This window comes from Rhinoderma darwinii, chromosome 10 (assembly GCF_050947455.1).
Source record: "Rhinoderma darwinii isolate aRhiDar2 chromosome 10, aRhiDar2.hap1, whole genome shotgun sequence".
Taxonomy (NCBI): domain Eukaryota; kingdom Metazoa; phylum Chordata; class Amphibia; order Anura; family Rhinodermatidae; genus Rhinoderma; species Rhinoderma darwinii.
The window spans coordinates 41155374-41169831 of NC_134696.1; the positions used below are offsets into that span (position 1 = coordinate 41155374).

The 14458-nt window shown below is 41.4% G+C and overlaps 1 protein-coding gene across 4 annotated transcripts in view; it reads left to right on the top strand.

Moving 5' to 3' along the window:
* The window catches only part of DIXDC1 (DIX domain containing 1), a 138039-nt gene that overhangs the window by 28212 nt on the left and 95369 nt on the right, over nucleotides 1-14458 (top strand). The window contains exon 1 of one of the 4 annotated variants that reach the window (XM_075839770.1): nucleotides 29-118. The exons of the other annotated variants lie outside the window; for them this stretch is intronic. The gene's annotated coding sequence lies outside the window, so the exon portion shown is untranslated. Of the gene's footprint in view, nucleotides 1-28; nucleotides 119-14458 lie in introns of those variants that run through there. 4 annotated transcript variants of the gene reach the window in all.

Consider the following 14458-nt stretch of genomic DNA (forward strand, 5'->3'; position numbering starts at 1 on the left):
AGGGATCATGGGTATGGTGCGTTACAAGACAAGAAACAGACAGGAACAAAAGCAAGGGATGTAAACAAACAGAAAGAGCAGCAGTGACGATTGAGATCAATCAGAAACTGATTAGAAAGTATGTAGGGGGTTTTAGGGAAGGCAAACCATGGTTGGGGGACACTTTTTAGAAAATATTTTTTCCTGGCCAACCCCTTTAAGTTATGATACTAACCGATATGTCTGTGCTGGGGTAGCATGACAAAACCACCATTTCCATGAGAAATTATTTTTACTAGTGCTTTTCTTTACTAATACTTATTGATGATTGTTATTATTATTCATTGAAATGTCATCTTTTTCACCAGTAATAAACCCAATAATATACAATAAGGCTTTAGTGGGGCCTGCACGCATGACCGACACACTCATTTTCTGTGTGACTAAATATTATGTGCAAGAATTGCACTGTAAGCAACTTTATTAGTGATATCCCTCCTTTTACAAGCAGGGGGGATTTGCTAATAATCATGGAGAACTGTAGGTGCCGTCAACAGCATACATCTACTGGTTACTAATATCCTATAGTCTACGAATGGACCAAGTAGCACAATGTGAGGACATTACATCGGCCTTAACAAGCAGTCCATTCACACAGTGCAGGAAATGACGTCTATGTTTTTCTGATGGTTCCTGCAGGTCAGGATATTTAACAACTTCTGTACAACGCTGCAGAATATGTTGGCGCTATATAAGCAACATAAATAAATCACCTATCTAGAGAATAGATGATAAATGTCTAATCGTTGTGGGCAACACAGCTGGGACCCTCAATGATCATTAGAACGGGAGTCTCAAGCCCGCCCCTTCCTCCTCACTGCTCGGCCACAATGAGGAGGAGTTTGAATAGGCGCCCTGCTGCTCCAAACAAGCTGAGTACAGCGCTGGTTCCAAACCAGATCTTACTGTGATTTTGCCGTCTTTACTGTTTAACTTTTCTGGCGATTTATTTGTGCATTTCTGGGAGTTGTAGTTTATCACTCACTTAGGCCAGATTCACACGAGGAACGAATACGTCCGTGTGACGGTCGTTGAAACAATGGCCGTCACACGGCCCTATGTAATTCAATGGGGTTGTTCACACAGCCATTACTTCATGTCCTATTTTGTTCCATTTTCACGGATCGCTCCATAGACTCAAGTCTATGGGGATCCGTGAAAACGGAACCCGCACAGGGGCACCTCGGACGTGAAAAGCGTCACGTTGATCCGAGTTTTCCCACGTTCGTGTGAATCTAGCCTTACTGACAGAATATTCTGGGAACTCGGCTGCAGGTTTCCTAAGCTTGAGGTTTGTTGCAGCGTTTTAATACCATCCTGCAGCTTGTCTAAACTCATAATTTATAGTATAAGGTGACATCCTGCCTTACTTTACCTACAGGATGTGCATAAAGAATAAACAACCACATCCTGAAGTGTTAATAAAGCTGTTTAAAAACCGTTAATCCTACTCTAGAAACATGGTAGGACTGGCACAGGCCTTCATTTTGACTTACTGAGTGTTAGGCATGTAAAAAATACAGCAGTACTGCAAGTATCGCACTTTGTCAAACACATCTGTGTCGGCCGTGTCATGACATCTCATTTTATTTAGCAGTAATACATGAAGTTGTATATATCCTACTTGGAAACTGTATTCATTAGGGACTCCCTAAAACTATGTGTATTTTTTATTTTTATTTCTTTTATATTTTTATATTTGAGGGCTAGTCCAGATGTGTCACCTAGCAACACTAGTAGGTGAAGGTCGGTGACAACACTGGCGAGCTTTACTAGCGTTGCCACTTACCATCCTGCAGACATTAACGATAGTTCACAAGCAGTTCGGCACCCAGGATTTCAGGGGTTTCAGTTTGTTCTCCGAGCATTTATGGTGGTCTGCTGTAGTGGGGATTGTTTATTGAAATGCCGCTCTCTCATAGTGACGTTCTATGTTCGTATCCCATCTACACCATCCAAAGAGCAGTCTTAATAGATAACCGATTTAAAGGGGGCCTCTTCGTGTTTTGTCCTTAAGATGAGTGTTCCTACCTAAGGCTCCCACTTATCGAGTGAACAGAGGTCTCCTGCCACCCTTTCTGCAAGCAGCTCTCTCCATTAAAATATTTTAGAGCTACGGAAACATCGAAGCAAGGTGGCCATACACATTAGATATGTCAACCAAACCCTGCAGGGATCAACCGATTATATAATGTGTTTGGCCTTGTCCCGACTCTCCCCCGAAGGCATATGTCGGAGGAGAGAAGGGTCGGCCTGGTTGGCTTCCAACATACCCAATCTTTTTATTTACAAGAAGATAAGCTTCTGCCAAAGGAGTCTGGCAGCGGGTTTCTACCTAATGAGAACGCATGCATGCTTGACCGAGAGTACAATGTTTATGGGGGAGTCGGGAGGAATGATCGTTTGGCCGACAGCTATCTGAAATGTATGGCCAGTTTAAGCACCAAATTCAAGTGACAAGCTTGAGCAGGTCCTCTACCTTCTAGGTTCTCAGCCCATGGTACATGTAACCCAGGGGCTATATGCCATGTTATGAAGGGATACTCTCAAGGACCTTTAAATGTACAACAAGGCATATGATCAAAGCTTTGAGGGTACCTTAATGTCATTTTTTTTTAAAATAATCTCTGCCTACCCCATGTATTCTATTGTAGTGAATGTAAAAGGACAACTCGTATGGATGCCAAAATTTTGATGGAAATAATCAGTCTAGTCAATGATTATATTTACTATATCACTGGACTGACAATTCATACATCTGCACATGCATCCTGGTTACAGGTTTGTTGCACTACCCGAATTACATGAAGAGTGAAGGCCGCATAGCAAAGATTAAAATGGGCCCCGTAATGATGTTGGGTTTTGCCTCCTAAGACAGAAGGACCTGGTGGGTTTTTTTCCCGCCACTTTAATGACTTAGACTATATTGTATAACCTGGCACTACCAGGTGAGCTGTCTGCCCAGATACAATCACATTAATCTAATTAAAATAAAGACGGATTAGGTTTATTTTTTACTAGTGCCCGTGCAATTTAAGGGATCATGTAAGGCCAAAATGTAGCCTTACATGCTTGTTGGTGTCTTACAGGTGTCATATGTGTATTGACTGCAAACCTAATGCCACTCTAGTGTAGCAGATAATAATGCATTAGGAAATTGCTTACATTGTAAATTGTGTGCAATATGCAGGTAACCCTTTAATAAATCTGATGGACATACCAACGAAAACTTAATTCTGGACTATGATAATTTCTCTGTGTGGTCTCATCTCTTCCCAGCAGAGATTCCTTTGTCTGTTCGGAACTGACATCATCAAAGACAGAGTGTGCTCTTCTGTGTAGCCCGGCACATATCCTATCCAGGCATGGTTTCGTGGTGGCTTTTCCTCATTGATATTAATGGAGGCAACATTACAAACCGCTATCACATTACCAGTTTTCCACAGAAAGCAGTTCTATGATCATATCCTTTTCCAAAAACCGTGACCACCCAAAACAAAAATAAGACGAAACTGGGTTTGGCAGACTGCTATCTCATTAATATGGCCAGCTTTAGGCCTTATTCACACAGACCTGTCCGTATTGCGTGCGCAAAAAATGCTGCGTTTTGCGCGCGCAAAAGGTCTGTGTGGCATCAGCATATGGTGCGTGGCTGCGTGATTTTCGTGCAGCCGGCATCATTATGAACTCTGGTTTTACGTTTACAAATTTTCTGTTTTGATTCATTTATTTTACTACTGTAGCGCGCATCACGCGCGGCACCCGGAAGTGCTTCCGTGTGCCGTGCGCGATTTGCACGCACCCATTCACTTCAATGGGTGCATGCTGCGCGAAACACGGCTAAATATAGGACAGGTCGTGAGTTTTACGCAGCGCACATACGCTGCGTGAAATTCACTGACAGTCTGAACGGCCCCATTCATTAACATAGGTCCGTAGCACGGACGTATAACACGTTCATGTGACTAAGGCCTAAGTCTGTATCGCCTGTATTGGTACTGCAAAACATAGTAAAGCTCTAAAGTGTCATTTAAAGTGTCATTTCTCAAATTTCATAGTGACATGTCAGAAGTCTGATCGGTGGGGTCTAGGAGACCCCCATTGATCGCTGGAACTAAGTGGCAGAAGCTTTTAGCTGAGTGCTGTGAACATTCAACTTTGTTTGACTCTCCTGACAGAGATGGTCTCTGGCCCGTATTCGCTAAGCCTATCTATAGCCTGGACACCGCTCACAGCTAATAGGGTACAGTGCTCAGCTGAGTTCTTCTTACCCTTCATTCCAGCGATCAGTGGGGGTCTCATCTGGATCCCCACTGATCAAAACTTCTAACCTGCTACTGACATAGAGTTTTTTTTTGTTTTTTTTTTTAAATAGCAGGTACAATTTAAAATACAACATATGTACACAGCTTTCTTACATCACATATCAATTATGGAGGAGGTTATTTCTCATTCTGTGGAAGACATGAAAATTATACTTTTATGTCTATTTGGCCAACTATGTATCCATAACCTCTGGTGTACAGCACAGATACAGGCCATAAAGGGCATTTATTTGTATCATTGCTTCAGACTTGTTAGTCCTCATCAGTGCACAATATGGAAATTATTGCTGTTGTATACTAGGGGTTATATTTTAATTTGCTGTGTTTGCATACAATTCTTGGACTAGCAGCTGTGTTATATGTACAGTGAATGACTCTGTTACAGTTTATGTCTCCATTTGGAGTGACCCCCTCCGTATCTTTAGTTCTGCTATTTGGCAGGTCTCCCTGGCAATGATAAGATTTTTCGATGTAATTAAAACTAAGTGAGTCAATTTAGCTGCCGGTTATGTTTAATGGCTGCCTTATCTGAGCCTTCATGGTTTTCTAATCATTTTATCCAAAGAATAATTAATATCTTTAGAAACCCCACTTTGGGCTATTGGCAACCTCGTGTATGTATATATATATATATGTATATATATATATATATATACACATACAGTACTGTACAAAAGTTTTAGGCAGTTGTGGAAAAATGCTGAAATGTAAGAATGTTTGAGAAAATAGAGGTACTAATAGTTTTTTATTAATCAATAGACAAAATATAAAGTGAATGAACAGAAGAGAAAGCTAAATCAAATCAATATTTCGTGTTACCACCCTTTGCCTTCAAAACCATCAATTCTTCTACGTACACATGCACACAGTTTTTGAGGGAACTCGGCAGGGAGGTTGTTTCAAACATCTTGGAGAACCACAGATCTTCTATGGATGTAGACTTCATCAAATCCTTCTGTCTCTTCATGTAATCCCAGATAGACTCGATAATGTTGAGATCAGGGCTCTTCGGGGGCCATATCATCACTTCCTTGTTCTTCTTTACGCTGCAGATAGTTCTTAATGACATTGGCTGTATGTTTGGGGACGTTGTCCTGCTGCAGAATAAATTTGGTGCCAATCAGACGCCTTTCTGATGGTATGTCATGATGGATAAGCTCACCATTAATCCTGACCAAATTCCCAACTCTAATTACTGAAATGCAGCCCTAAACTTAAAAGTAACCTCCACATGCTACACTGTTACCTGCAGACACTCATTATTATACCGCTCTCCATCCCTTCGGCAAACAAACTGCCTTCTGTTGCAGCCAAATATTTAAAATTTGGACTCAGCAGTCCAGAGTACCTGCTGCAAATTTTCTGCACCCCAGTTCCTATGTTTTCATGCATAGTTGAGTTACTTGGCCTTGTTTCCATGTCGAAGGTATGGATTTTTGGCCGCAATTCTTCAATGAAGACCACTTCTGGCCATACTTCTCCAAACAGTAGATGGGCTTGCCTGGGTCTCACAGGTTTCCGCCAGTTCTGAGCTGATGGCACTGCTGAACATCTTCTGATTTAGAAGGAAAGTAAGCATGACGTGTCTTTAATCTGCTGTACTAAGATTCCTTGGCCGACCACGGTGTCTATGTAGAGTCCTCAACGTTGCCCGTTTCTTTGTGCTTCTTGAAAAGAGCTTGAACAGCACATCTTGAAACCCCAGTCTGTTTTGAAATCTTTGCCTGGAAGAGACCTTGCTGATGCAATATAAGTACCTTGTGTCTTATTGCTGTTCTCAGTCTTGCCATGGTGGACTTGTGACATGAAACTTTCTTCCACAGCCTCACCTTTGTACCAGAGTTTGGCTGTTCCTTACCCAGTTTTAAGCCTCCTACACAGCTGTCTCTGATGTTGCCCACATGCTACCAATCCAGATCTGTTTGACCACAAAATGGTTAACATCCACCATCTGCAATTCGACCATCTATTGCAGACTATCCTGGGGACTTATCTTGCGGGTGTGAAGGGTGGAGAATGAGGGATACTTTAGACTCCCCACCCTAGGTTAGCCTGCGCCAACTCAATAAGGGTCCCAGTCATACATTTCTGCTAACTTCTGCCAAACTACTTCCATGCTGTGCTGCTCTGCTTCACCATCCCTGAGATGTCCCGCCGCGCTCTGCTACTCTGTGCTACTCTGCTTCACTGTCTCTGAGACGTCCCGACTACGACTAGCCGGGAACCACATCCAGGTTCACTCTTGGACTTATAGTTAAATATGGAATGTTATACCTATTTCTATACTGGGGATTTGAAGCTCTGTATCAGAAAAACAAAACTCTTACTACTATAAAGATATTGTAAGAAATTAATCAGCTCAGAATTTTAAACCTATTTAAATAAAGAAAAATGGTATTTAAGGGTGCACATTCATTTTAACCCCTTCCCGACATTTGCCGTAAGTATACATCATGGAAAGCCAGTGGTTCCCGCAATTTGTCTCATATATACGACAAATGGGTGGCACAGGTTTAGAAGCTGAGTTCGTGCCATGATCCCTGGGTGTCGGCTGTATGTTACAGCTGACAATCTACTGTAATGGCAGGGACCGAAGTTAGCTCCGATCCCCACCATTAACCCCTTAAATGCAGCGGTCAAAAGCCAATTCTGCATCTAAGGAGTTTGTAGATAATCGTCACCCCAGCGACCAGATCGCCAGAGTGCTGATGGCTGCAATAGCAACCAGGGGCCTAATACTGGCCCCCCCTGTCTGCCAGCTACGGAAGCCACCTAGTCCTGGAGGCGGGGCCTAAAAGGCTTCTGGTAGTAACGGGAAGATGGGGCCAGCTCAGAAGCGGAGTCTGTATCATCAGTGGTGGGCAGCGCCGCCATCAGGAATTTCTGGGCCCCATACAGCAAAGGAGTCTGGGCACCCCTCCATTACCGAGGGTTGGGCAATGGAAAGTGGTGCGCTTACGTTTGTATGTTATGCGCGCTGACACTGATTTTGTTACTGATGTCAATTACAGTGAACGAAACCATGGGTCAGTCACATGACCGATTAATGCCCTGGTTTTAATAACAGTTAATACACCGCTTTTGTTCAATTCAGCCAAAACATACACCAATGTATGTCATACAGTGGGATTCGTCGCCCGGGGAATGGCCCAAGGGAAACTCCTGAGGTCACTGTCCATAAATGTTAGTAGCTTTCCCAGGGCTGGAGTCCCCGGGCAGAGCTTCTATTAGTGCTCCGCCCAAGGACTCCGGCACTGTTCCTGATGTTCATATTTGGACAGTGATGTCAGGAGAGTGATTGCGATTCTCTGCCTGGGGACTCTGGAATTGGGAAGCTCTTGACATTACAGTCCATATAGTGTTGTCAGGAGCGGTACACAGTTTTTTTTGCGGAATCTCTCAGGATGGAATAGCTTAGTCTTCTACGCTATTCCATCCTCCAAAAACAAGTAAACCTCATTCGAATGAGATATATTGTAATTTGTAGTGAATTTTCAGTGCGCAATCCGCACCGAAAATAGGAGAGTTATAGCCATGTGCCAATTTAAATTGTTCTTCTATTACTCTTCCAACCTACATGTATTTGGTCTTGCTTTTCGCAGAATATGCTGGGCTTCCATATTGTGTAAAAAAAAATAAGTGATATATTTTACTTTTACAAAAGGTAAATAGAAAAATGGGAAATGTTTTCTGACATCTGGTGCAGGCCACTGTGTCATCACACCTGAATACATATTTGGCAACTTCTGCCGACTTCAGCTATACTAAATATGTGCACATTTCTTACATGCTGGGCACAAGTCTTAGCTTACAATGAATGGTGCGCAAACTGGCTTTTGGAGAGCAAATTTTCCAAAGCTGGTTTACTGACAACATACGACCATTGCAGATGTTATGTTGAGGGGTTCCGTCTGAGGTTTCCTTCGGGTTAACCTGTCGGGTTAACCCTCAAAGGAAAGGCAAACTGAAACCTTAGCTTCCGTTTCCCTCACCATTGATCTTAATGGTGACGGAAACATTGCTAATGCCAATAGTTGACTGCGCTATTGATTCCGTCAAAACAACAGAAACCTGTCACAACGGTGACAAACGGAAACCTTTAGCAACATTTCAGTCACCATTGAGATCAACGGTTAGGGAAATGGAAGCTAAGGTTTCAGCTTGCCTTTCCGTTGAGGGGTTAACCCATGGAAACCTCTGACGGAACCCCTCAATGAAAGTGCAACGCTGATGCGAACACAGCCTTAATGCTGTTTTGAATACTTTGAGGAGTGCAGTTTTTAAAATGGGGTGACTTATGGGGGTTTGTATTGTATGGGCCTCTTAAAGCCACTTCACAACTGAACTGGTCCCTGTAAAAATAGCCTTTTGACATTTTCTTGAAAATGGGAGAAATTTATGTTAAAGTTATAAGCCTTGTAAGTAGACATAATGGAGATGTTAATTAGCAGCTATTTTGTGTGGTATAACTATCTGTCTTACAAGAAGATACATTTAATTTGATAAAAATTCTATTTTTATAATTTTTCACTAAATTTTGGTGTTTTTCACAATTAAATACTGAATGTATTGACCACATTTTACCACTAACTTAAAGTACAACGTGTCACGAGAAAACAGTCCTAGAATCGCTTGGATAGGTAAAAGCATTCCAAAGATATCACCACATAAAGTGACACATGTCAGATTTGAAAAATTAGGCTCTGTCAGGAAGGTCAAAAGTGGCTGCAGTGGGAAGGGGTTAATGACGTGTTTTAGATGTCTGTATTTTAAGCACATCTGTTCAAAAACAGATGCCCTTTTAAGTCTGTAGCATCTGGTCAGGGTCTAGGACCAGTACCTCTCTGATTTCACAGGAGGTTATCCTTTAGGGTATGTTCACACGACCTATTTTCAGGCATTTTTCGGGCCATAAATGCCCCAAAAAACAGCTAAAAATGCGGGGGCAGGACGCTTCCAAACATCTGCCCTTTGATTTCAATGGAAATAAAGGCGTTCCGTTCCCACAGGGCGTTTTTTACGAGGCCGTTTTTAAAAACAGCCGCATAAAAAAAGCCTCGTAAAAAAAATTGCATGTCACTTCTTGAGCCGTTTTTGGAGACGTTTTTCATTGACTCAATAGAAAAAAAGCTCCAAAAACGGCCACAAAAAAACGCTAGTTGCTTAAAAAACGGCTGAATATCAGGGACTGTTTTCCCTTGAAAACAGCTCCGTATTTACAGCCGGTTTTTGTTAAAGGTAATGTGACGCTAGACGTTTTTTTTTTTTTAGTTAAACAGTTAGTGTATAAATGATTAAACATTGTTCGAATTTTTACAATTTTTCACGAGTCAGGAAATATTATAAATTAGATTCTAATTTATAACATTTCCCAGTGCTGGTCACTAGATGGAGCAATTCCCAAAATTGCAGCATTGGCATGTGGTAAAGCAACCACATTGCTTTATGTTGCAAAACTTGAGAATAAACACTCGCTCTAGTGAGCTCACAGAATCCCCCCTCCCTTATCCTGGCTAGTGCCAGGAGAAAGGACGGGATTGAACGGTCAAACCTCCTACACTGTGTGTCGCCATTTTTTGAGCGAATGCCCAGTGTAGTAGACTTACATACAGTAGTAATCACACACTAAAACACGTACATACACAGAAATAACTTACCTGTTCCTGCCGCCGCCGCTCCCTCCGGTCCGTCCACTCCGTCCGCTCCAAGTGCTTGCTTCAGAACACAAGTCCGGAAACCGCGACCGGAAGTAGTAATCTTACTGTCCGGCCGCGGCTTCCGGTCCACAAGAAAATGGCGTCGGACCTTCAATTTGGACTGTGTGGGAGCGGCGCATGCGCCGTTCCCACACAGACGGCGTACAGCATAGTGGATGGAACGGGTCCCGTTCGCATTCACTATGGGGCTGTATGTGCCGTATTCCATGTCTGTATGTGTCGTTAATCGACACATACAGAGATGGAAAAAAAAAATGGCAGCCCCCATAGACAAGAAAAAGTTAAAAAATAAAAAAAAGTAAAACACAAACACACAAATAAATAAAACATTTTTTAATAAAACACTAAAAGCAAATTGATTTAAAAAAAAAAATTTCCGCGACACTCGTCCTTTAAGTGTGTGAACATACCCTTACAAATATTACAAATGAAAACATTTCTGCTCAAAATTCCTATATTAAGGCCATAAGACTAGGCTTATAAAACAGGATTTACTTGATCTCTTTCACTAATTACTAAAGAAATAACCCAAACATTCAACAAAATTGTAGCATCAGTCAGATGTGGAAATGATAAATGGATTTTACACTGACATTTATCTGTTTTGCAATCTCAGCAGTTGATGACGGGGATCTGCCCTGGTGATTTATCTGACACTGGACAAAAATTTGCTTTAGCAACCAAAAGCTAAAAAGACAGTTCAGTAATGTATATACCCAAGACTGTGTGGAGCCCTATGTGGCCAGATGACATTACATATGGGCACAAGATGGTTGGCAATATCTTTCTGCAATTTTACACTTTGCCATATAACTCTCCTGGAAACTATTAGATGTGTGTATTCTTGTAATCAAAAACAAGGATAGTTATGGGATTATAAATAATACAGAGTCATAACATCCACTATAGACTCTTATTAATTAATAATCCAAACATACGTCAATGTTGGTGGAATATCCACGGTCTTCTTTAGTAAAGGTTCTATACCACACATAAAAATCATCGTACATTAAACACAATAATTAAACACCAAAAATGTAAGTCTGAGTATAACATAACTTGTCCACTTTATTTCTTGAGCAATTTACCCAGCCTTCTTTCAAAGATCTGTGACAACAGAACCAAAACCATATGTACAATCAAAAATATAGTACGGCAAATAGCAGAGCATGCAGCTCTATTTAGTCTGATAAAATGACGGAAACCTGATGGACCCCAATAAAATCGGTGTTCCGCCAGGCACCGTTGGTGTGTCATGTGACGGATCCTATGATGGAACAGCAAAACTGAGATGTGAACAGATTCTTACTTTTTATCCCTCCAAAGGATCACATTAGCAACCCAATATGTCACTGTGGCTGGGCAGAACCCTAAATCTTTCCTCGGCAACAGGTTACATAAATTAACCCCTTAAGGACGCAGCCTAGTTTTGGCCTTAAGGCTCAGAGCCCATTTTTCAAATCTGACATATTTCACTTTATGTGGTAATAACGTCGGAATGCTTAAACCTATCCAAGCGATTCTGAGATTGTTTTCTCGTGACACATTGGGCTTCATGTTCGTCGTAAAATTTGGTCGATATATTCAGTGTTTATTGGTGAAAAATTGCAAAATTTAGAGAAAATTTTGAAAAAATTGCATTTTTCAGAATTGAAATGCATCTGCTTGTAAAACAGACGGTTATACCACCCACAATAGTCACTAGTTCACATTTCCCATATGTCTACTTTAGATTGGCATCGTTTTTTGAACATTCTTTTATTTTTCTTGGACGTTACAAGGCTTAGAACATAAACAACAATTTCTCATATTTTTAAGAAAATTTCAAAAGCCTTTTTTTTAAGGTACCTCTTGAGTTCTGAAGTGGCTTTGTGGGGCCTATGTATTAGAAACCCTGATAAAACACCCCATTTTAAAAACTAGACCCCTCAAAGTATTCAAAACAGCATTTAGAAAGTTTTTTTAACCCTTCAGGCATTTCACAGGAATTAAAGCAAAGTGGAGGTGAAATTAGCAAATTTCATTTGCTTGCTGAATTTCAATTTTATTCATTTTTTTTCTGTAACACAGAAGGTTTTACCAGAGAAACACTACTAAATATGTATTGTCCAGATTCTGCAGTTTTTAGAAATGTCCCACATGTGGCCCTACTGCGCTCGTGGATTAAAACACAAGCCTTAGAAGCAAAGAAGCACCTAGTGCATTTTAAGTCCTCTTTTTTATTAGAATATATTTTAGGCAGCATGCCAGGTTTGAAGAGGTGTTGAGGTGCCAAAACAGTAGGAATCCCCCAATAGTGACCCCATTTTGGAAACTACACCCCTCAAGGAATTCATTTATCGTTGTTGTTACCATTTTGACCGCACAGTTTTTTCACAGCACGTATTTGAATTGGGCTGTGAAATGAAAAAAATTTCATTTTTTCCAATAAAATGTCATTTGTGATCAAAATTTCTTATTTTCACAGGGAAAAAAATACCCCATTTTGTTGCCCAATTTGTCCTTAGTGTGGCAATACCCCATTTGTGGTGATAAACTGGCGTTTGGGCCATGGGAGGGCTCAGAAGGAAAGGAGCGCTATATGTTTGTTGGAGTCCAGATTTTGCTGGATTGGTTTTCGGGTGCCATGTCGCATTTGCAGAGCCTCAGAGGTATCAAAGCAATGGAAACCCACCAAAAGTGACCCCATTTTGGAAACTACACCCCTCAAGGAATTCATTTATGTTTGTTGTTAGCATTTTGACCACACAGTTTTTTCACAGCACCTATTTCAATTGGGCTGTGACATTAAAAATATGACATTTTTTCCAATAAGATGTAATTTTTTATCAAAATTTCTTATTTTCACAGGGAACAAAATACTCAATTTTGTTGCCCAATTTCTCCTGAGTGCAGCAATACCCCATTTGTGGCAATAAACTGCCGTTTGGGCCCATGGGAGGCCTCAGAAGGGAAGGAGCGCTGTGTGTTCTTTGGAGTACAGATTTTGCTGGTTTGGTTTTCGGGTGCCATGTCGCATTTGCAGAGCCCCAGAGGTATCAAAGCAACGGAAACCCATCAGAAGTGACCCCATTTTGGAAACTACACCCCTCAAGGAATTCATTTATGGGTAATATGACCTTTTAGACCCCATAGTTTTTTCACAGAACTTATTTGAATTGGGCTGGGAATTAAAAAAAAATATATTTTTTCCTATAATATGTCATTTTAGCTCAAAAATTCTTATTTTCACAAGAAATAAAATACTCAATTTTGTTGCCCAATTTGTCCTGAGTGCGGCAATACCCCATTTGTGGTGATAAACTGCCGTTTGGGCCCATGGGACGGCTCAGAACGAAAGGAGTGCTGTGTGTTCTTTGGAGTCCAGATTTTGCTGGATTGGTTTTCGGGTGCCATGTCGCATTTGCAGAGCCCCAGAGGTATCAAAGCAATAGAAACCAACCACAAATGACCCCATTTTGGAAACTACACCCCTCAAGGAATTCATTTATGGGTGTTGTGACCATTTTGACCCCATAGTTTTTTCACAGAACTTATTTGAATTGGGCTGGAAATGAAAACAAAATTATTTTTTTCAAATAATATGTAGTTTTGGCTGAAAATTTCTTATTTTCACAAGAAACAAAATACCCCATTCTGTTGCGCAATTTGTTCTGAGTGCCGCAATACCCCATTTGTGGTGATAAACTGCCGTTTGGGCCCATGGGAGGGCTCAGAAGGAAAGGACCACCATTTGGCCTACTGGGGATTTTCTAGTGCGAAGTCATGTATGCAGAAGCACCTGAGGTACCAGTACAGTTGAAACCCACAAGAAGTGACCCCGTTTTAATAACTACACCCTTAAGGCATTCATCTAGAGGTGTAGTGAGCATTTTGACCAGAGACCTACACCCCATAAACTGTAATGTGGTTTGACCCGGGTATGGCAATACCCTACATGTGGCTGTTATCAGCTGCCTGGGCACACAGCAGGGCTCAGAGGGGAAAGACGAGGGGGGATAAGCTGTGCGGAGTGCATCAGGGTAAGTAAAATTGGGGTAAATTATAAACCAAGGGATGTATGATAAATTTTAAAACTGACTTTCATACAGAGCTCTGGTTATTCGGGACACGTGTCACATTGATATATTGTGTCATCCCTTATAGCAGACTTTGCACCTCTTTTGACTTTTTCCCTTCTTGCCAGTTTGGGGAACTTCTCCTGGAAAGTGTTGCCGCCTTGGTACGATGCGTGTGGCCCCGCTTCCAGAAGTACTGGGTGCCCCCCCTTCTTGGTCCCTAAAGATTAGGTTCTTGATAATCACCTCTTGAAATTCCAGGAAAGTTCCCGTCTGGCCTGCACATCGACGTAGCACGTATGCATTGTACAATGCCATC